Source organism: Mus pahari, chromosome 22 (assembly GCF_900095145.1).
Source record: "Mus pahari chromosome 22, PAHARI_EIJ_v1.1, whole genome shotgun sequence".
Taxonomy (NCBI): domain Eukaryota; kingdom Metazoa; phylum Chordata; class Mammalia; order Rodentia; family Muridae; genus Mus; species Mus pahari.
The window spans coordinates 4,380,963-4,405,301 of NC_034611.1; the positions used below are offsets into that span (position 1 = coordinate 4,380,963).

The 24,339-nt window shown below is 43.3% G+C and overlaps 1 protein-coding gene across 2 annotated transcripts in view; it reads left to right on the plus strand.

Annotated features, from left to right (window-relative positions):
* The window catches only part of Ncoa2 (nuclear receptor coactivator 2), a 240,816-nt gene that overhangs the window by 69,544 nt on the left and 146,933 nt on the right, over positions 1-24,339 (plus strand). For both annotated transcript variants that reach the window (XM_021222395.1, XM_021222396.2), the window contains exon 2: positions 18,889-18,945. The gene's annotated coding sequence lies outside the window, so the exon portion shown is untranslated. The remainder of the gene's footprint in view (positions 1-18,888; positions 18,946-24,339) is intronic.

A 24,339-nucleotide genomic window follows, 5' to 3' on the forward strand; every position in this document is an offset into this window, starting at 1 on the left:
AGATCTGCCTGCCTCTACCTCCCAAGAACTGGGATTAAGATTTGTATCACCGTAGTCAGGCAAAGCCTCCTATCTTTATGAAAGGCCACTCACAAGGCGTGTCTGTGTTGTGCGCATCACACAGTGACTGCTGTTTATCTTTTGACAGGGTTTCTCTGAGTAATAGAATCCAGGCTGGCCTGAAACTCACAAGGATTCACCAGCCTGAGCCCCACGAGTGCTGGGATTAAAGGCACGTGCCACCATGCCCAGTGACTGCTGTTTATCTTTAAATCTTTGTAATAGGAACACATTCCTATTGATAATGTCAACTAAGTCCTATAGACTAGTGTACCAGGTCTCAGTAAGAGCCATGTCGGAAGTATGGTTTGCACACTCTGTGAGTCCCCGGATTTAATGACAGCGTTGCTAGATCTGAGTTTAGGTGACTGGTGAGGAAGTAGCTTCTGAGCAGGTGTAGATAGGTTTGTATGCTAGGTCATTTAACCAAAAATCTCTATCATGTAACTTAGGGAAATGTTTCTAGGAATCAAATTTATGAGGTATATTATAGCTGAGAAAGGTTTTGTTCTTGATTAAAGAATCATATATTTCAAAGCTCACAGAAACTGGAAGGTTAGGAGAGGCTGGGACAGGAGGGCTGCATAGAGAGCCTGCCTCAGAAACCAAAACGTGTTCATGAGAAAAAACTGCAGTTTTGTTCCTGATTAGGAACAAAGCTATGAACTCTATGTGAAGGAAAATGAATGTCCCTTCCCTGGCCCCTCCGGCATCTACTTGGGTCGCCTTTGCCTGAGTAGTTTCACACATAAATTATATATGTGCTATGTCTCCTGTCTCTTGTCAAATATGTCTGTCTTATTTGTGGAGCTTTTATCTTTTATGTAAGATACGTATCTTCCTTGTGCTATATGCAGCTCATATAGTGTGTGTATGTATTGCTGATAGATCCAGGTTGCATATGTGCCATATGGGGGCTCTCCACTGAACTGTACCCCCAGCTCTCTCTTTTTTTATTCTTATAGATAAATTATAGACTATCTATTTATAATTATGTTGGTGGGGGACAAAGTGACATTATGAGTCATTAAAGCAGTGTAGAATCGTTAAATCAAAATAATGAAGATACCCGTCATCGCACAGCCTTACCTGCTTTATGGTGAGAATACAAAATTTACTCCTAACAATTTTGAAATTGTCAACACATGTTTAGTAGATGTGTCCCTCATATTGTACAGTTCTCCACATCAACCCACAGGTGTTTTCCTCCTAGGGGATTTGTCCTCCGAGCCTGTTATCTTCCTTTCCCTACATCCTTGGCTTCTGGAACCACTGTTCACTTTGAGTGTCCTGGGTCCCCTTGTTTCTGATTCTGTATATAGGTGAGATCATATAGCATTTATGTTCCTATGGTTATTCTATTTCACTTAGTTTACCCCAGGTTGACAGAAACAATAGTCTGGCTTTTAAGGCTGAATGTATGCTATACATGCATCTGTCATGGTTCTAGGCCACTGTCTTTTAGATTGTACACCATAGCTTTAGGGCAGTGCTGCAGTGAATATGAGGATGTAGATAGCTCTTAAATATTTACTTAGTTTATGTGTAGAACGTTCTGCCTGCATGTAAATCTGTGCACCATACACTTCCCTGGTGCTTTCAGAGGCCAGAAGACAGTATTAGGTCCCTTGGGATTGGTGATTATGGGTGATTGTGAGCCACCCTGTGGGTGGTGGGAACTGTACTTGGGTTCTCTAGAAAAGCCAGTATTCTTAACCACAAACCCTCCTCTCCAGCCTCCTGCAGATCGCTCTTGACAAGATGATTTCAATCGTTTGGTAAAGAACTAGTATTGGGACTGCTGGGGCTGGAGAGTAGGCCCGCAGTGATCTGGAAACCAGACCATAGCTTCACTCTTTACATGTTTACAGATGCGATACTGTGGTGGAAGGTGTCTAGGTTCTTGGAGTTGTGCTAAGTGGTTTGCCGAGGCACACCCAGGGCTTGGTAAAGATGTGTGTATTTAAAACAGCTCATTAAACAGCCCTGAGTCCTTGTAAACCAAGTTCAGTCTCTAACAGTCTAACAAGACTCTCCTTTAACCTTAGGTGTTTTGACTTGGAGAGGACACTAGGTTCACGTGTAGAGTTTGCCAAGAGTCAGCATGTCCTTGAAGCCATGTGTGAAGGCGCTGTCCTGCCTCTGGGTGATGCCTCATGGGAAGGACATGCACTGCTAGCTGTTGCAGGTGCTTTCTGAGGACCATTAACACGTTACAATTCTGAGCCTCACTAGTTTTGTAGCATAATATTCCACCCCAGTAGCGACCTGTTTCAGCAGGCAGGGTGTGGCCTAGCGCAGTCAGACCCAGGTCTGCTTGTTTTCATGCAGTCTTGGCTCCTCACTGGAGGCTCTCAAAGCTGCCAGCTGTGGGCTTTGGTTGAGGCTTGTGGCAAGATTGTGGGTTTAACCCAAAGAAGGGCAGCATCACTTCTCATGGAGCTATCACACTGTTGAGTGACCTCCTCTGGTTTAGGTTAGATCATTTGTCACGTGGTTTAGTTTGTGTGTGCTCATGGCTTTCTCCTCCTTCATTCCTTTCCTGGGTCCACACAGACGTAAAAGCAGGGAGTAAATCCCTGCTGATGACTTTGCCCTTGTTTACAATTTCCGTTCCTAGGCAACTTTAGAATCTCTCACGTATATATCCAAGCTAACTGGACACATAGACCCTTTAGATTAACTCACTTTCCCAACAGTTCTCATGTGATTTTTGATATTAAATGTAACTGTTAATAGAGTTAGTAGTTTAGTGTGGACATTGAAGACCATGCTCACTCACAATGGCACCACGCTCACGCCCATGCTTAGTGCATGTGCTGAGACACTTGGTTGGTTTGGTTTGTGAGTGCTTTTCTTCGGAATGCTGCTCAAAGGTTAGAATTTTGCTATCCTTTCTTTCCCTGAGAGGTGCTGGATGCCAAGATGATGCGCAGGTAAAGGGTAAGCCGAACATGGAGGAGGCTGGGCAAGTTGTGTGCTCATGCTCATGGTTGGTGTGCAGGCCCTCCCTGTTACTGGGGGACGGTCAGGGCTTACTTGGTGTTTCCTCGCCTATTTCTCTTAGGGTCTCTTAGAACATGAGCCTTGGACAGCTCCATCTTTTCCACAAACTTCCAGGGGTGTACTTTTTTCCCCTACTTCCTCAGTGAATTCAGACTCAAATTCTTGACCCTAAACCTGCATCTAGATGCTGAGCTCATGTGCAGTCCTCCACAGCGCACTGAAACCTCTTGACCTCCCCATACTTCTATGAAATACATTGTATTGCAACTGTGTAAATGCTTGGAAAGACTCAGGTTGTCAAGGTGACTGGAGTCCACTGTCACTCAGGAAGGCTCTGCTCTGCCTTTGACCTGTAGGAAATGGCTCTGTTCTCAGAAGTTAAAAGGTGAGCTGGTGAGATGGCTACATGGTTCAGAGTGTTTACTACTGAGAGAAGAGGGCTTGATGCCATGCGTGAGGTGGTGGTATGCATTTGACATCTTTTAATTACATTGCACTTTGCAGTGGATGCTATTGTGTGTCCTGTTTAAAGATTAAAGAATGTTCCAGAACCCCTTAGAGCAGTGTTCCTTGAATCAAGCTGACAGTGAAGGGATGTCCCTCCCTCCCCCTCTCTCTCCCCCTTCGTCTGTCCGTGTGTGTGTGTGTGTGTGTGTGTGTGTGTGTGTGTGTGTTCCAGTGTAACAGTCTGCAGGTGCAGTCTTATTTCTTGGACATTCAGACATGCCTTTTCGATGACGTGAGCTTTGGGTAGTTTCATCATTTAGTGTGATTTTTTTTTTTTTTCAAACGATGCCTTAGTTATATCTGTCTCAAGTGGCTCTGGATTTGTGTCCTCACTTACAGGGCAGTTATTTTATAGAATCTTCCTTCATATCAGGAGATGGACTGATTGTGCCTTGGTCGTTGGTGCCGTGCATATGCATACTCTGTGCTGGTCTCTGTGCTGTCTGTCCTTGAGTCTTGCTGGGATGCTGTGCTTTGTTGACATTGGACTTGCTGTGTATTTGTGGAGAACACTGATGCTATTGAAATGTACATTGTATTTCCAAATGTTTGTGGTCTGTTGGGAGAGTCACCCTCTCAATTCTAAGACAGATATGATAGGGGGAGGGTGGGAGACTGATACAATATGTGCTTAAGGACCAGGAAGTTCTGGAGTGTCTGAAATCTAGCCAGCACAGACTGAAGCTGTTGCTTTAAACACTTTTGAATCTTTAGAAACAAATGCATACTCATTCTCTTTATAAAAGCAGAAATTTGTGTATTGCATAAACCTTAATACTTGTATTATACATCTATGTATAAATGAGGAGGAGGTTTAAGACTACACCACAATCTCTTATTGTCTTCCCACAGCCCTGTCAGCCTCAAGGCATTACATCACCGAGTGAGAGGCCATGCCTCTGTCCTGAAGTGGTAAAGATGCTATTCCTGAAAACAGCTTAAATTACTAAGCTGCTTTTATTTTCAAAAGCTTTTGAAGTATTTTGGGGCTTGCTGACCACTATTAGTTGGAAGTGTGTTTGGTTTGTCCTGGGAGCTCACAGTTGTCTGAAAGAAGGGTTAGAAATGTCTCGTTTCTGGGAATTGTGTTATAATTTGGATTAATTAGCCTTTGCCTCAGAGTTTTCTCTTTTATAAATAGGGCAAACCCCATATTTGTCAGGAGTTCTGGTCCCCAGTTAGCCAGCTGAGTGTAAAAGCTTGTACCTGGATGCTGACTTCATGGACACTGGACATGGACACCATGGACACAGAAGATGGTCTTGAGCGTTACTTCCCTGATGTCATCCCCTCTACCTTCTGCTGATCTGTGCTAAGTGCGCACACTTCTGATGAGCTGAGGGCCCCTTGGTTCCTCAGCATTGGTTTACTGTAGCTACATGAACTATCTCATGCGCTGTCATTTCAGTAACTTTGCCCTTGCAATCATAAAGAATGCTACTTACTGTCTTGTGGTTGCTTTTGACCTCAAGGTATAATACTGGTTATCAACATTTGAGGTGTAGCCATGTGGGTTAAATGGTGGTGTCCCGAGTCCATACAGGGCCTAGGCTTCACACACCCCACCATGGTGCCAGGCAGGCGTTGGGCTTTGAGAAACCTCAGGACCCCCACTCCAGGGGTTTGGGAGCGCAGTCTGAGGTCCTATGGGGAGTGCCAGAGTTGGCTCCGGGGGTCCCCGAACCTGCACAGAGGCCCGGGATGGCAGGTTCTCAGACTCTTGGGCACCACGGATGCAGCTGGATGCAGAGGAAGAACTGAGAACCAAGGGGGGGGGGCGCTTTGGGCTGGACATAGCCCGAGGCTGAAGGGAAAAGTGCAGGAGGAGAGCTCCGGCTGGGTCCTTCTGGGAGGAGAGAGTCCTTTGCTTTCTTGGAGGGTGGCTTGGCTTGGAGACCTGGCTGAGAGCGCTGAGAGGCCTCCTGTGGGAGACTGGGTGGCCAGCTCTTTAGAGGAAGGCCTGCTCCATTGCTCCTCACGGTGGATCTGGATGAAATGAGAAGGTCCATGGTGTTAAAGCATTGTCATGGCAGAGAGTGGCGAAACCCCACTTTCTCAGGGCGGACCTGAGGTTAAATACTTTTTGCAGGGAGGTGTGTCTGGGAAGGGGAGCTTAATTGGCTAAGCCCTTCAGAACTTTAGGCGCTTCATTAAAATGGAGATCTATCCTGAGGCTACGTGATCTGTGGACACTTCTACCTGTGGAGGGGCTTGGGGCGTTGCCCTTACGTGACTGATGCCCACAGACCTATAGAGTGGAGAGCTGCAGCCTCATGTCAGGAGTCTGGTGTCTACGAGCATGGCAAAACACCTGCCGTCCCTTGTGGAGTTATCTGCAGGGTCTCTGGGGTTTAAACCTAGCTCAATGAAAAACCAGGCTGCCTTTAACAGTCCTACATAGCAAGAAGCATATAGTGTTAAAGATGTTAAAGGGGAAATTGTAGGAAAGTTACATGATTTTTAATAAAATCAAAAAAATGAGGGTTTGGGGGAAGTATAAACCAGTCATTGTGTCATCCATCCATCCATCCATCCAGGTGGTGGGGATGAAGTGTGTTTGTGTAGCCCAGACTGGCCTTGAACTCAGAGATCACTTGCCTCTGTCACCTAAGTGCTTCTGGGGTCAAAGGCGTGTACCACCACAGCCTACCATTCAGATTTGTTATTTTAGAAATAAAACAACTCCCCCCGCCCCAGACAGGGTTTCTCTGTATAACCCTGGAACTCACTCTGTAGACCAGGCTGGCCTCAAACTCAGAAATCCGCCTGCCTCTGCCTCCCAAGTTCTGGGATTAAAGACGCAGGCCACCACGCCCAGCAAAACAACTTTTAAAAATGAATGAAAGTGCTTGCCAGAATGCTTAATAAGAGTGTTCTCAGAGTGACAGCATTCTTAAAAGCACTGAATGTGTGTGGAGCAAGAAAATTGTAAAATCTGTATCAAACCAAAATGCTTATGTGCATTGCTGCTTTAAAACACTACAGACTCTTCCCCTCAACCAAGAAAGGCACCAATTATCAACACTTGATAACCTAATAGGCACTTGAGTCTTCCTGTGCCTGGAATCTGGAAAAAAAAATTGAGACATAAAGGCCCCAAACTGTGTTATTTTAGGAAATGTAAGATATAATATTTTACCAGGTAGTGGTGACACAGGCCTTTCCCAGCACTCAGGTAGCAGAGGCAGGTGTTTGAGTTTGCAGGGAGCCTGGTCTACAAAGTGAGTTCCAGGACATGCAAGGCTACACAGAGAAACACTGTTTGGAAACAACAAATACAACAATAACACACAAAAACAAAAGATATGGCAACATAACTTCTAGAAACAATGTATTAATTAAAAATGATGCAGTGTTTTTCTTAGGACTATAAAATTTATTTTGTAGCTCTTGGGTATTTGCAAGTGAGCCAGAAGGCCTAAGCTCTAGACTTTTGTGGCTGAATGATTTCTTTTTCCAATATTTGAATGGTGCACAGCAGTATCTTCCCACATGCCTTCAAGCACTCACCCTGAACCCTTGTCTCCTTCCTTGTTCATGCGGTCCCATGAGTCTTCTACTTTCAGGTCATATGTGTTCATATGTGTGTCTGTGTGCACCCCATGGTTGAGTGGCTTTGGTCACATCGAGTGCCATCAGAGCATTTGCAGGGCATAATTAAAAGCTCATGACACCTCACAATTGTAGGCTTCAATCAAACAGTAAGAGGGGGGTATTGTTGTTTAGGGTGTGGTTAGAGAAATGGTTGTATCTTTTAATTAAACAAAGGATGGCTATGCCTGAAAACTAGTCTATTGAACAGGAGGGACTGTGAGCTTTAAAACAAATCAGGAACTTGAGAATGACTGTATGTGGGTTCTTTTGTCACTGATGAATTTGAGTCTTAGAGATGCTCAATGGTGATCTCAGGAGCCCAGATCATTGCTTGGCATCTGTCCCCTTGAGAAGAGAGGGCCTTGCTTGAGACTTCTGTTGCATAGACTCTTAAGGCATCTCTTCTAGATGGCAGTATTTGGGGAAGGGCACGGTGATCGTTTACTAAGTCTTAGTGTATGTGCACATGCGTGTGTGTATGTGTGTGTGTCCCCATGTGCACACTGGAGCCATGGCACTTATGTGGAAGTCAGGACTGCTACAGAGAGTAGTGTTTCTCCTCCTACTATTTGGGTCCCCGGGATCAAACTCAGGTAGTAAGACTTGGTGCCTCCCATATTATAATGGCTGAGCTGTCTCAGCAGGTCCATACTTGAAGGCTACTGTTTTGACTTTTGTAGTATTTTGAACAAAGTTTTGATAAGCTAATAGTTAACATTGTGAATTTTTTCTTATTTTAAAAAGGAAGTTGACATAGTAGCAAGTATTGGGCTTTAACTGAAATTATAAGAGGGAGGTGAACCAGCCTGGATGACTGGCTGGCCAGAGGCTCTCTCTCTCTTTGCAGGGGGTGAGGGGACTTAGCGGGAGGGTGAGAAAGGAAAGGAAAACAAGGAGACAAGTGTAGAGCTGCACGGCCCGCGATCTTGGACACCGTGCTTACCTGATGACGTTTTGTTCTTTCACCACATAGGATCAAGCAGTTTTCTTAAGTTTAAAAATACTTTGTCGAATATTGACTCTTATTTGTGTTCCCTTTGGTGTCATATGACATTTGAGGAGAGAAAGCTACAAATAGAAGAAGTTTGACTAATTTTAGGACCTAGAGAATAGTATTATGAAAGGTTACATTGTGCTTCTTTAATAAAAGAAGCAGTTAGAATTATTTTAGCCACTGGCATAGTGTGTTTGTTTAAAGTGCAGCACACCTAGACAGACATAAATCCCGCAAAAACAGCAACTTCCTGCTCGCCTTGTTTCCCACCCGTGTCCTGGAGTCACAGCTGCAGTAAAGCAGGGGAGTCCTTTAGCTGGTCTGGAATGTATCTTAGAAGGGTCTCTCAGCCATACTCAGTGATGAAAAAGTGAAAGGGATTAGTTACGCGTGCCTTGAATTTATAGTCTAAAACGAGAACCCAAACATACCATACAGGACAGCTAACTATGGCGGGGTAATCTGCAGACCTTTTGTGGGATTTTGATGTTGCCTTCACTCCTTCTCGTGGAGGGACTCAGACTTGGGTGACACTGAGACTGCTCTAGGTTTTGACTTGGACAAATTTGGTTGATTTCTTAATTATGCTCCTCATGGCTAGCTATTTTTGTGAGGGAGGAAAAATTAAAATATACAGGAAGACATCATGAAGCATTCTTCAAATTTAAGTTTCTTACAATCTTTTGGTTGTGAACCTAGCCTTTAACAGTTGAACCATCCCTCCAGCCCCAAATTTAAATTTTTTAAAGTCAGGTGTTCTGAAATTTGTGTGTGTGTGCGTGTGTGTGTGTGTGTGTGTGTGTGTGTGCGTGTGTAAGGTGTGGGGGCAGCATCATATGCCTGCAGAGGTCAGAGGGATATAGGATTCTGAGGTTGAACTTACATGTGGCTGTAAGCTCCCTGGTGTCAGAGCTGAGAATTGAACTCAGGTATGAAAACAGTATGTGCTCTGAAATTGCCGAGCATCTCTCCAACTTCAGTACTGAAAATGTTTCAGTTATTGTATAGGGTCCGAGACTTGAAGTAGTTGTTGCTCTTGAGTTTTAGGTGTTATGGCAGTGTGAAAGTGCCATTAGGCACTGAACAGCAAGCTCACTTCAGACTTAGCGCTGGGATCTTCTCCAGGCTGCTGCTGTGTGGTGTGGTTCTTTGTGACCTGGGCAGAGCAATGAGTTGTAGCCCCAGCCAGCCATTGGCAGAAACAGAAGCAGCAGGCAGTACACAGTCACTGTGCTGCTAAGCTATTAGATGTGTGGGAAATCAGTTGTAGGTAGGTATGTGTGGATACAGTTCCTTGCAAAGTGATAAACACCTACAGATCCCCAGAGCCTGCCTTTGGAAATAAAGGACAGATAAGTGGTCCCAGTCACTCTGGGCCTTTCTTGTGTTCCATGCCATTCTGGCTGGCTCCTCTCTGATCTTGAGAAATGTGTTTTTTTGTTTTTCATTTGTTTTGTTTTTTGTTTTGCTTTGTTTTTAACTTTGAAGCCCTTACTGAATTACTGTATATATAGTTTGCTGGTTGTTATTCGATTGTAATGTCACTCTGTCTCATGCATCCCTGTTAGGAACTTGGATAGAGTAGAGCACATCGAACAGCTGGGCCTGGCTCGGCTGCTCCCATAGTTTTGGACATGGCCTCTGTGACTTACTGCCTTGCATAACCTCAACAGAGTGCCACCGGGAGCCATAGGTAGCTCAGGACACTGACACAGGGCTCTCAGGTGGATGTGTGAGGTTCACCAGTTCCTGCTCTTTGCCAAAGCTGTCCGGTTTCATGGGAGGGCATTTAGCCTCTTGTCTCGGGGGAGAAGTGGCCAAGGTCCTTGCCATCTATAGTCTCCCATGGTCCCATTCAGGGATCATGTTCTTCTGTAACATTTGACCTTGCGAGTGACATTACCACAACTGCAACCTATTCAGGTGAATACATACTTCAGTCTGTAGGGCTTATAGATAGTTTGCTGTCTTCCTTCTGTGGTTTATGGCTGCCTGCCCATAGTACTTGCTGTTCTTGGTGGATTGGTGTTGAGTACAGAGGATGTTTGCTCTTCGTGAATTTGCCCTGGAGAGCTAGAGTCTCCCGAGGTGGCACCTGCATTTGTGAAGTGGGCACCTTTGCTTGATAGACCAGTGATGCCCTGGTACTGTCATTTCATGTGCCTTTACAGATGGTCCCTAGAGTTCAGGAAGATCAGTTAACAACACAAAAGTGTGGGTCACATCTAACAAAAAAAGACAGACCCTTACTCAATAAAATCTAGCATTATAGAAGGTATCATCCCCTACCCCGCGCCAAACTTGTTTAAACTGTAGCATCTCTGTTCTTTATTGTGCTTTAGGGCACAGCATGAGGGTACCATTTTGGCCTAAATTTGATGTGTCAGTAAAGTTTAAAAAAAAAAACAAACCTACATGAATGATGTTTTAAAACCTCCATTTTATAGTCATGTCTATTTTTTGTGAATAATGGGGAAATTTAGTTTGTAATAGCTTCTATGAAAAGCAACGAGTTCTGTGTGTCACTCTCATCCTTGATTGTCAGTGGAACCTATGATACAAGGCCAGGCCACTAAAGCAAGGTCCACAGGAATTGAAGTGGGCCCTCCGCAGATGGATCGGTGACTTGCAGGACTCAGGCTCCGTTGCACTTTTTCAGTGTGCACTTTTTTTTTCCTTGAGAGTGTCACACATGTGCAATGTATTTACATCATTTCCACCCTCTTCCCAAGCACCGCATTAGTGCATGTATGTGCCATATTTCCAATCTTACTTGCTTTCCTTTACTTAACCTTATAGAGAACTTTGTCCCCCAGGGCTTGATATAAAGCATCAATATTTAGTAAGGGCAAATGTAAGACTGAGATTGAAGTGACTGTTGATTGTCCACAACCATTAGCAAACACATATTCCCAATGGTCCCAGGAACTGTAGGATCTGAGAGAGTGCTCATTTGCAAAATTACAGAGAAGAAGCAGCAACAAAAACAAATTTATGGTTGGGGGTTCCTAAAACTGTCAGAAATAATGTGTTTTCTTATGGACTTAGCAGATTTACCTGTGGGTCACTTTGCATTCTCGTGTAAAGTATGGGATGGAACTAACATCTAGCCTGAATATTTGGGACATTTATGTGCAATTTGCATCCCAGCAACCTCCAAACACTCCTTTCAGAGTGGTTTCACTTTTTTTTTTTTTTTTTTTTGGTTTTTGGTTTTTGGTTTTTCAAGACAGTATTTCTCTGTGTAGCCTTGGCTGTCCTGGAACTCACTCTGTAGACTAGGTTGGCCTTGAACTCAGAAATCCGCCTGCCTCTGCCACCCGAGTGGTGGGATTAAAGGCGTGCGCCACCACGCCTGGCTCACTTTCTTTTTATACATCATATCCTGTGTCTGACGTGTTCCTTCACCTCTGTTGTAATGTGATGTTATTTCTTCTATTTTCTTTGATTATGTTGGCATAAGCAATTGGGCAGTCTTGTTCGGGTGGTAAGTTGCAGTTCTTTGTTAGGTAGCTGCTGGCAGCTAGGTAAGGTAAGGTTACACATTGCAAAGCATCTTTCTGGTGCTCAGCTGCGTTTTCTGAGTGGAGAAAGAAGTAGGGGAGAGACACGGAAGCAGGGAGGTCTTTCATTCTTCTGATTTAACGTAAACAACATTTACTGGCACTAAACTCTTTGTGAGAAGTAATTAAAATAATCCCTGTAAAAGTTACAGCCAAGCCATTGGTACCTGTCTCAGCAGTCAGTAGGCCCTGTCTCTTTATGTGTGAATAGCACAGTACTGTTTTATCTGCTTGTACAGGTGGGCACCTGAGTTGATTCTGAATCTTGGAATCAGTCTTTGTGTATACTGGTATGTGCATGTTTATTGTCACACTGGTTTATTTTTCTTTGGACATATAGCATGGGACTGGTGTGACATGGATGAGCCCAGAGGACATTTTGTTATGCAGTCAGATACAGAACAAATACCGTATGTTCTCACTTATATGTGGGAATTCAGAACTTGATCTCATAGACCTGGAGAATAGGATAGTGGCTCCTGGAAGAGACAGCTAGTGGCACAGCTGATAGGAATAATACATTCCTATAGCACTGTAAACTTGCTGTATTTGTCAGTCCTATATATTTCCCAGTGGCGTAGGAAGAAGATCCAGACTGTTCCAATATAAACAAATGATACACATTTGGGGGGTTGGATTTGCCAGGGGCCCCATGCATGCCCATTGTGGGCCTGTATTGCTCTCCATAGCTTTGCATGCATAGCTGCTCTCCGTAGCTGTGATAGCGTGTATCATTACCTCACACCAAGTAAAAAAACGAGTGCAAAAGCAGTTCCCATAAGTATGTGCTTCAAATGCTAGACCAATCATTTCCAGATCTGTCCAGTCTCCCTTACACCTCTACTGTTAGACATTCCATCCATGAATGTTAGATCTCAAGGCTTCGTGCTTCTCTGTAAGCATAAGACTCACCCAGGATGGGAAAGTTGGGTAGGGTGTTTCAACCAAAGCTCTTAGAATTTATTGTTCCTGGACTCATAAACACCTCAGGCTGAGTGGAGAAAGTATGTCAGCCGTGGGCAGCATGAGCATCTGGAGTCTAAAGCTGTGGGGAGGAGGAGGGGAAGAGATGGTTTCCTCCTCATCGCCTGTGAGCGCGCGCACATGCACGTGCAGCTTCTGTTTATCATAGTGAAATGATTATCTTAATGTGGTGACAATCATGTGACAGAGGCACCTTTGGTAGACAGATGTCTGCTGCTTGTTGGCGGTGTTTTGGGGTGTTAACAACTGTTCCTACCCTGTGTGGATGGATCATTAAGTTTAAATATTACTTTTGCTCCAATTGCTTTGCTCATTGTCTGAAGGTTTGTTTTGTTTTGTTTTTTTGAGACAGGGTTTCTCTGTATAGCTCTGGCTGTCCTGGAACTCACTCTGTAGAACTCAGAAAAACTCAGAAACCCGCCTGCCTCTGCCTCCCAAGTGCTGGGATTAAAGGCGTGCGCCACCACTGCCCAGCTTTTTTTTTTTTTTTTTTTGGTGTCTGAAGATGTTTTATATATGTCTTGGGCAGTCCTGAAGTGTCATACAGGCTTGTCTACCTTAAACTCAAGAATATAAAAGGAAGGGTAAAGGCTCATTTATTTTTCAGTGTGATTGATTTCATTAACAATAATTAAGGATAAAACCCAAAAACCTAAGTGAAGGTGAATGTCTGAAGGGAGTTTATAATTTGAGATTGTCCACTGCGTGACTGAAGTAAGGACAGAAAAACTTCACTGTGAGGAATTTTAATATAGTCTTTAATTTGAGGAACTGGTTAGTGTGAGAGACCACGTGGCCTGTTCTAGTCTTGGTAGGAAGGCGAAGCTGAGCCATCCTTGTGTTCAGATTCAGAGCTTTCTAGCCTAAGCGCCAGGAAGGGTGCCACTCTACTCAGAGCTGGCTCACTCCTTAGCCCTGCTCTCCCAAGGACCACTAAGGCCTTACTCTTGCACTCAAAGAAGTCCCACAAAGATAGCAAGGTACAGTTTAGTTTAAGGGAATGACAGTTGTCATTTTCATGTGCTAAACCTGAGTCCTTATTTCCTGTTCACTTGTCAGCACCTCAGCCATTCCCAGCCTAATAAATATCTTTCTCTCTTTGTGTGCTTTTAAAGGGCCCAGTATTTCTGAGTACCCAGTCAAATCGGAGCCTGATTTCCCATCCCGTGGGATGGAAGGCTGTGCCTCTCCTCTTGGGTCCCTTTCCCTGGCTTTGCCGGGCTCCACCTGTTAGCTAGTTTGCTTTTGTTTCTTCTCCAGTGTTGGTGTTTCTCTGGGCTATAACTTTCCTTTGTATCTTTTTCTCAGAAGATCGTAACCATTTCTAATTAAGATTTTCAGATTAGCTTCCAAATTTAATATTTTTATTCCTCTTATAAATCTAACCATTTGACGGGTATGTGATGAATTTTTGCTGTTACTAGGCAAGACTATCAAACTTTTGAGACATATAATGGTACACACACACACACACAGACACACACACATACACATTCTATCGTTAGGGTGATTTGAAGCAAACTGTTAAAATTTGATTTTATCTTTAACTGTGTGGTAAGTTCTGTGTTTTTAAGCAAATTATTATTATTGTTGTTATTATTATTATTATTAATTGCTAACAATATATCATGACTGTATTGACCATGTATCATAGGCTGTTGGCATCCATATCGTGTATGGTATAAGGGATTTGAAGACTCCTCTGCAGCTTTCTCTATCCCTATATGTCCTTGGGGCTTGCCAGGCTACCTGGGGTGGGAGTGGGGTGGGGGTAGGGGTGGCTGGGGTGACCCTAGCCTGACGAGGCTAGTCTCTGTCAGCCAGAGCATTGCAGGCTGGCAGTGGCCTGGCTTCCTTTGTCTGGCTAGTCAGTCATCTCTTTCTAACAGACACCTGGCTTCTCCAGTGTGTGTCAGAAATGCAGACAGCTGATGACTAGTGTGGCTTCCCCCAGCACCATACTCTGTTGTATAGGAATGGCTTCTTTTGGTCGGTGACAGCTTGGACTGAGAAAATCTCGTGGCTCAGGACTTGCTCTCAGCCTGTATGTACCAGGGCAGGAAGGGGACCATGTAATTCTGCTGTTCTTATTAGTGTGACATCAGAGATCAGAAGGCAGTTTTCAGGGGGTCACACCTCTGCCTTCTCGGTTAGTTGGCAAACAATTATAGCATTATCAAAACTGACCTTCCCTGTCTGCCCTGAAGGTATAGTGACCATTCACTGTGACAGCCTTGCCTACCTTTCCATCCTTGAGCTCTACAGCTGGACCTTGCTCGCCAGGCATGCCTCGGGGACAATATGGACATGTCCCCAGGCATGCCTCGGGGACAATATGGACATGTGGCAGAACACCTGCCTTAGGTGTGTACAGATTGAACTGGGAACACAGGTGCCTTCTACCCCGTGCTCACCCAGTAAGCTTCCAGTAGATGACAGCTGCTTGTGTGTTGGTATTTCAGTTTGACACTGTGTACAGACTTGAATAGAAAAACAAAACAAAACCCCAAAAACCCCTTCAGGCAAATTAAATGCCCTTTTGGTAGGTAGCACAGCTACCGCTTCCTTCTTCCCAACTTTATTTTCCCTGGCTCTGTTTATAATCACTTATTAACAAAATTTGGGAAGCTCCTGAGTGTGACTGTTCCTTACCGATGCCCTCAACTTACTTGTTCTCATGTTTCTCGCAGACTATACACGGAGTAGACGTGGTGCAGGGATTGGCCTGCTAACTGATGATCTACTGGCAAGGTGCACATAGTTTTAGAAAGACCTTTCTCTTGCCACCTTTATGCGCGAACAGGGACAAAGAACCATCTTGTAGAAATCATTCAGTCTTCCTGGTCGGGTTGAGAGAGAGGATCATTTAAAAACTCGAGTATTTTTAAAAACAGTTGCATGGGAGCTAGAGCTCAGCATCTGAGAGCACTTGCTGCACATCTGTGAGGACAAGAGGTTGAATCGTGCTACCCCAGTGTTGGTGGCCGTGGGTGGAGGGGGCTGGCTGTCAGCCTAGCTGAGAAGCAGATGCGGTGCTAAAGATCCTGCCTCCCCTCAAAGGAATAAGGCAGAGAGTGATAGAGGAAGATGCCCTTTTGTGGCTGCCTTGCACATACATGCATGTACACTACACACACACATACCCATGCACACACACAGTACACACACATACAGTAGGGGGAGATTTAAAATAGCTGGATCTTCTTAGACCAAGACCCTAATATTGAGCAAATGTGTATTTTACTTCTTCTAAGAAACTGCATTAGTGGTTAGAGAGTTCTGTAGTTAAGACACCTGCTGCTTCGCAGAGGCCTGAAGTTCAGATTTTAGCACCTCTACCACATGTCTCACAGCCTGTAAGACATGTAATAGAGGTGCTAAATCCCTCTAAGGGATTGATGCCTCTATCTATAGTCACCTACATATACACGGAACACACACACACACAGGATACCTACATAGATAGACATAGCATACACACATACAGGTTACCTGCATATACATGGCACATGCATGCATCTTTTTAAAACTCCTTCTTAATGATTCCTTTTTATTTTACTCATGTGAATGTTTTATCTGAATTTATGTGTGCACACGTCAGGGATCTGTGGAGGTCAGACGAGAGCATTGAACCCCCAGTAACTAACTATGGGCTGTTGGGAGCTGCCTTGTGTGTGCTAGGTCTCAACTCCTGGCCATCAGATCTCCAGCCCCACACTATTTTCAAAATTGTTTTTAAAAAGTTATTTTCCTTATTAGTAAGTGGTAGGAGCTCTTGGTTTTCCAGATGGGTGTTTAAGGCCCGTGTCCTGCTTCATTTCCAGTGGGTTTCTGTACACGATGCACTAGGCTGCTTCTCTGTGCACTTGTGCAGTCAGGCTTGAGAACCATTTCTGCAAAGACCAGCCTTCCCAGTTGAATTAGTTTGACCTCTTCTGTTTAGTGTGAACCTACACAGAAGTGTGGACTCGATTTTGTTCTGTTGCTTGGCTTATATGGATACTTTCCAGTAAGTCTGAAATGGGTCAGTGCAAGTTTAAAGTAGGTTTGAAAACTGTTTAGCATTCCCTGTCTCCAGCACTCAGGTGGGTTAAAGGGTAGATATATGAGGACCTGCTAGGTGGATTTGGGGTGGATGGGCCAAGCTCTAGTGGTTCTCTCTTTGCTTCTCTCAAGATTACATAAAGAACATTGTTATTTTCATTTCACAATGAAGTCTGTGATGGATGTGCCAGGTTGTGGTACTAGTCTCGTGGTAATCATAATCTTATGGATAGCAGTAGTCTTTGTGGGGGTGAGACCTAGTCTGTATAAGGAATCTAACCTCGGCTCTTGCACCAGTCCCACCATGCTTTTGTGGACCTACTATGCCTAAGCGACACCTGGAAATGCAGTGAACCCACAGTGCAGCCCCTCTGCCCTATGTGCCTATGTGCTCCTGTCTTCTGCCCTATGTGCCCTCTGCCTTATGTGCCAGGCTCCTGTCTTCTGTAACTCTCCCAAGCCCCAGTCAGTGGCCTTCTTCCCCCAACCCACCCACCCCCAAGACTGACAGAGCAGTAAGATGATTACTAATTGCATAATTACCTTTTATGCCATGTACTGTGACTTTTTAAAGTAGTGTTAAACTTAAAACTTGAGTTTGTAACTTTATATTTTGTTAGTTTTCTGTTTGGAACTTGCACTAAGGATATCTGGAAACCTATTGGTTTCCTATGTATCTGTCTTTAACTGGAGTGAATTGATAGGTGGCCTCATGTTGTTTTTTACGTCTTATCAAAGCATACTGAATAGGATAGAGCAAGCAGGTAGTGCCCTGCCGATACTGCAGGCTTTAGCTCATAGTTGTTGACTGCTTGATGCCTTCGAGCAGTGGATTGGATGGGGTTTGGAGTGGCACATGAAGGCTAGTGTATGTAAGGCGTGGTTTAAAATCTGCCCCTGTCTCAGGAAAGGATGGAGAGTTCCTTTCTGGATGTTATTACTCCCTGCCACTGACTGCCACTCACTTTACTATGACAACTTGTTTGCATATACGCTTTCTGTTACTTTTATCCAACTGTTTCTGATACCCATGTTACATTTTATTATATATGATGATTTCAAGACTATGTTCTGCTGTAAACCAAACTTCATCCTTGTCAGTTTCTCTACTATGTAGGCATTATATAGTCAGATGTTTCCAGTGTTTTAGAAAAAGTGCAGTTTGAATATTAATTTGGTATTAGCTTCTTCACCTTCTGTTTTCTATTCTAAAACAAAAATAAAAAGCTTTAAATGCATTAGCACTGTTTTAAGTTTGGTAATGGATACAATGTTATTGGAGATTGATGTCATATGAAGAAAATACAACCCTTGAAGCTCAGTTGCAAAAACATTTCTTTGATGCTAAGTCTGTAACATTAATGCTTTTCCAAAAGACTACGATTTCAGAACTGTTGCAGTAAGGAGCACTCAGGCTTTGTTCTTGCATCCCTAGCATATACAGTTAATCTAGATAAAATAGCCTAAGCGTGCGTTTTAGGTCTCGTGTCTCTCAGTCTGCATCTTGTATGTCCAGGCAGCAGCCGGCCGGCTTGCGCTTGCCGCCTTCGCTCTCAGAGATAGACCCTGACAAATTGCTCTGTCATCTTTGTTCTTTTAAACACTTACTATATAGATTTTTGTTTTATCTTAGTAATTTTTTAAAAAGATTTATTTATTTATTATATGTAATTACACTGTAGCTGTCTTCAGACACCCCAGAAGAGGGCGTCAGATCTTGTTACAGATGGTTATGAGCCACCATGTGGTTGCTGGGATTTGAACTCCGGACCTTTGGAAGAGCAGTCGGGTGCTCTTACCCACTGAGCCATCTCACCAGCCCCCTTATTTTAGTAATTTTAAGCATCTCCGTTGTAGTTATGAGAACTCGAAATCTTGTATGTGCCCTGATGTCCATAAGGAAATATCCCGTGCACCTTCTGTACTGCACTCCACAAGCAGAAGCCATGCCTTGGCCATTCTGCCTCTTGCCTTGCTATGCAGTTCAGTGCAGAACGGTTACTAGTGAATGTTCCTGTGCAGCGGGAGCATTGAGCAAGTATCAGCTAGATATTGATTTATAAAAATTGTCCCTGCTCTGAGGAGCCCAGCAGGGCTCTGCATCCTCACTAATGTCTGGGTTTTGTCCCATTGCAGATTTTTCTCGCATCTGGCTTCACTTTATTGGATCTTCTGCACTGTGTACAGGCACAGGTGAGTTAATCCTTGGATCTTTCATGTTGCACTATGTTGACTATTAGATTAAATATTTTAAATTGTTTAATACATTAGAAACTATAAGCAATAAGAGGAATGTGAATAAGAACAGAATAAAACTTACCTATATTCCTGCATGTTTTTGTTAAGAGAGTTCTTTTATGAACTTGTTGAAATGACATTTGAAGGTGAAACACCAAATATCTTTATTGGTGGTTATTGTTTCTATTTGGAAAGTGTGTGTCTTAAGTGTTGGACAAGTTGAGTTAATTCATTAAGTTTTAACCTCAGAGCTTGGAAAAAAATTTTTTTTACTTATTTTTATATGTCAAGTATTTTTGAGTGGTAGTATTATTTACCTGCTATTAAACTGGTATCATGTAGGAGAAAAGAAAACCTTTGTAGGTTTTACCATCAACTCTCAGTCTGCATGTACAGGTGCTGTGAAATACTACGCTTGACCTCTTTGCCAGTGACTTTCACCACTCATCCACTGATGATGCCCATGAGATTTATTAAACATGTTGTTAAACATGTTATTAACATGTGATACATTTTTCTTTATTTGTAACTTACCCTTTGAGAACTTCAGCTCCCTTAACATTGGGACTGCTTGTATTCAAAGACATAGCCTTAGTTCTTTGAACACTGAATGCTTTGCAGTTAAGACTAAATAAAGCCTGTTGAGTATGCGCATCTGTAAGTACAAAGTAGAAATGAGAATCATCTGTACAGCGTGTATAAGGCTGTTGAACATTATGAGGAGTCAGGGTGTTGGACATGTCCCTTCGGGGATCAGGGTACACTTGAGGGGATGCGGCTTCTGACTCCTCACTCTGTCAGGTGTCTGTGGTCTTGAGATGAAGTGCAAACACCTTAAGTTTGGTATTTTTTACCCTTCTTAGCATCTTGGGTATGTTTTGTGACACCGAGTTTTGATGTCTGAAGATTGGATGAGTTAAATCTTTTCTACTGTCTGTCACTGCGTTTACCGCTTTTCATTCAGTTCCCAGCCTGGGGGACTTGTTTGCTCATTCCCCTGCGGTGTGTACTCAGGTGGGCACTGGTCTCAGTGGCTGCTGACCTCACAGGACAGCTGATGCCCGTGTGCTCTTGGCCATGCCACCTTCTTCAAGGTTGAGACACTGGCCATTTCTCTCGGGTACTTGTCTGTTTTACTTAAAGGTGTTACAGCATTTCCTTATTTATCGTGAGTGCTGCAGTGGACATTTGTGGAGGTCAGAAGGTAGCCTGCACCAAGTTGGTTCTTTTCTTCCACCATGTGGGTCCCAGGACTCAAACTCCACTCATCAGGACTAGCAGTAAACCCCTTCGCTGCTGAGCCTCCTTTGAAACTCGTTTTGCTTTTGCGCCGTTTTCGTGCATATTTGTCTCTCATCTTCACAGGGGCTATTTTTCCTCTTATGACCTTTAGTGTTGCTTTTAATTAAATAAAACATTAGGTGTTGTACACCTATTTCCAGTTCACACATCCTTACAGGTTTAGTTTGCAGAAACGCCATTGATCTGTCAGCAGCTCTGGAGTGCTCCTCTGCGTGCCCAGCATCCACAGTTACTCTCTGGTTATGTCTGGATTAGCAGATGAGGACACTCATCTGGTTAAGTGACTCTTCCAAGGACATATCACCTGAGTGGCAGTTTGCCACTCTGAGGACCGTGATCTTAACCATGAAGCACCATTTCTGCCTAAACAGCCCTGCTGGCTCTCATGTTTGTAGCAGTAAGTGTAATATATGAAAATTATTTTCATGTTTGAAGACTTCAAACTTAATTTGAGAATCAGACATTATTTACTTGTGTTTTATTAACTAGACCTAACTTTTAACCTGTAACCTTCATTTCAAACTGTGGAATGTGGTTACTTGAAAACTAATGACTTCATTAGTGATAAAAGCTCTGCAGCTTGTCTCAGATTGACTAGAGGCTGGGGCGAGGGTTGCGGCCCCAGCCTTTTTTTTTAAAGTATGGTATGTTAGGAATTGGCATTCTTTCCCCCTTAGACATTTTAGATTATAGGTAGCATCTGTGCTTCACTGGGTAAATTGCAAAACATCTGGGTGTGGTGGCACATGACTATAAATGCCAACAGTCTGCAGGGTGGGAGCAGAGGAAGGAGGGCCTGGAGTTCAAAGACATCTTCAGCTGTACAGTGATTTCAAGGCCACCCTCAGTACTTGGTCCTGTTAAAAAAAAAAAAACCCAAGCACACAAAAGGAGTACACACGTAATACACATGTCTAAATACACATGTACTCACAGAATAGCTGGATATGTAGATCAATGGTGATTCTATGTCTATGTAATATAATGCATGCATAATTATTTATATATGAAATATAATGACTATATTTTATATAGTGAATATATATTCATATATAAATTTTTGCCTTAAAACATGTAGTGAGAGAGCTGCCATTTCAAGACAGAAATAAAAGCCTAGGAGACTGTGAGTATTGACCTGCCCCATTAGTGAGCTGCTGTTATCTCTTGCACATTTTTACAGCTCACTGACAAGCTCACAGGCCAGAGCTCGGAATGGCCATTTGTATATGCATTTCTTACTTGTCAGGACACCATTTAACTCCTATCTTCTCTTCTGAAGTCTGTGTGCAGTCAACACCAATGGCTCTGAAGACACCTCACTACTTGGCTTGGAGGACACGGTAGACACAGGCCTTCTTAATATCGTTGGTAGCTTTAATAGCTCTTTAAGCTTAAGTTCTTGCTATTAAAGACAGTAAGATACAGTGACTGCATTTCAACAAAGGGTCCAGTGCTTGAGGTGTAATTAAACAAGTCAACATACACACATACATCTGTAGGGCTCTCTGCAGTCACGTCACCCAGTCATAAGTCAGTCTTGTCTGCTGAGTGCTCTAGAGTGGCTTTCCAAAGACCAAGGCAATCCCCCTATTCTGTATATGTACTCTGAACAGAATTACTGCATTGTAATGCACCATGTACCTTGTCATAATGTAAATCGGAGAACAGGTAAGGGATTTCTTAGTTTATTTTTTACATGACTGAACCACCTCTTGAAGGCTGCTGGTATGGTTGCCAGAAAACTGATTTTGAAATTGCAGAGTTCCTCAACAAGGGATGGGACTGCACTTCCGAGCCTGGAGCTGCAGTCCCAGGCTGTGTGGCACCAGATGGCAGGGATGGAGGGCTTTGCCTCTGTAGGAGTCAGCTGCTTTCAGGCTCAGAATTAACTCTTCTGGTTGACACTTCACTTATTGAGACACTTATTTCTAGTAACATGTCTTTGAAAAAAAAAAAGTAGATTACTCAAATTATGCTACAGAAAGTCTAATATTGTCTTGCAATGTTTAAATTATAAATGGATGATTTTCCCTTAAGGAACATATGATGACATATCTTCAGGAAGTTTTGTTTATTTAAGAACCGACATGGTATGGTGTTTAGGTAGAGCATATTTAGTCTGTCTCTTAGCCCCTTCATGCTTAATTGTCTTCAGGGCTGAACAGCTCATTGTATAAAGGTACTTTGGGTCTTAATTGCATAATATTGGTTCAGTATACCTTAAATTTTTCATTGGAAAACAAAGTTAATTGTATTTTCTTCACCTTTCTCAAGAGACTGTAAGAGAATTCCTGGTCTGAATTATGGGATGGAGAATTCTTTAGTTTGAATTTAAGACAAATGACTATGTACCATTTAAAAAAAAAATCTGTAGCAAGCTAGTATTTCCAGTCTAGATCACACTTTTAACATCATTAAACCTTAATTAGCTTTGTCCACCAAACAGCAGGAGTTAGGTTAGCCTTGATGTGCCGTTGGATTTACATATGTGACTAGTGCTTCACTGCTGCTGTGTGTGCATGTGTGTGTGTTTAAGCCTTGTGTGATAAGTACATGCTTTTATTCTAATTTTTCATCATCTCATGATGTTCCTTTTAGTTGAGCCACTGTTTTGACAGACATTGTGTTGATGAAGCCTCTTGTTTTCTGCAGGTTTCCAAGGACTGATGGTGACAGTGACACACCTGGTGTGTTTGTTACATGTCCCTGTGTGGTTTCCTGGTTATCAGAGTCAGATAAAGGCTACAGAGAAAGACAGAGGGAAAAGAAAAAACAAACTTTGGCAAAATGCAGCTCTTGGACATGTACTGTGTCAACTTAAACTAGATGATTCTTTGTCAGAGTGTGAAGTATATTCGGATTTTACCTGAATCAGTTTTATTTGGAAGACTTACACTTTACATCCTAGCCTGTGGCTTAGGTAGTAAAGCAGCAGAATTGTGTCCTGCAAGCTGTCATCTTTAGTGTGAGCTGTAATGGTCCCAGACATACTTTATGCCTCAAGCTGCAAGGGCAAGAGCTATGCTGGAGACTGTGACAGGACCTGAGAGAACGTGTGTGTGTGAGTTCTTGCATGTCTGTCTACAGCTGTATGTGCTCTGCTCGCTTATTTATGGGACATTATTAGTATTACAGCTGCCCACATGAGCATGCTTAACCTTAGTTATGTCCTTGAATAGAAACTTACTTATCTAAAATAGCATTGTTGTATTATAAAAGACTAATACTGATTGAAGCGCCAATAGTAGCAAATGAATAGAAATTAATACATGTATACTAAAGTTACCTAAATGTGCATTCATTCACTCATTCATTCATTCATTTACGTGTGATAACGTTTGTCAGAACTGTCAGCACTGTAGTTTGAGTACAGAGACATGAAGGGAAAGCACGTGACGGCAGGAGTGTGCTCGGTTATCATACCCACAGCGGAATGGATGGAGAGAATCCTTCGCACACTGAGGCAGCTACTTGTCCTACAGCCTTCTCCTGTCCATCAGATAATCATCAGAAGAACCCAGGGACTCACCAGTGTGGTCGTGAGGCTTTGGTTGGTTGGTCTTTGGATTTGGTTTGTTTGTTTGTTTGTTTTAATTGAGATGGGATCTTCCTGTGTTCCTGGCTGGGCTGGAAATTGATATGGAAACCAGATTGACCTTGAATTCTGCCTGTCCCTGCCTCTTGAACTCTGGGATTAGTTGGCCCCAAGTGGAGCCAATGATCACATTTTAAAATGAGAAAATGAGGTATCTGTTAGGTTGAATGACTACTCATTGATGGATCCAAGTTCACTAGCTATTTAGAGGCCAAACTGAGGTTGATTTTGTGGTGTTTGGCTCTTTAGAAACTAAACAGCAAATGCAGTCAGTTCTTATGAGATGGCTTAGCAGATGCTGTCGCTTACTGTTCAGGCCCATGGTCAGGGCAATGTGGAACCCATGTAAAGGTATATAGAGCCAGCTCCACACAGACTCTCTGTGTCTCCCTCCCTCCCCTCCCCCTTCTCCCCTCCCCTCCCTAACCCTGCCCTCCCTTCCCCTCCCCTCC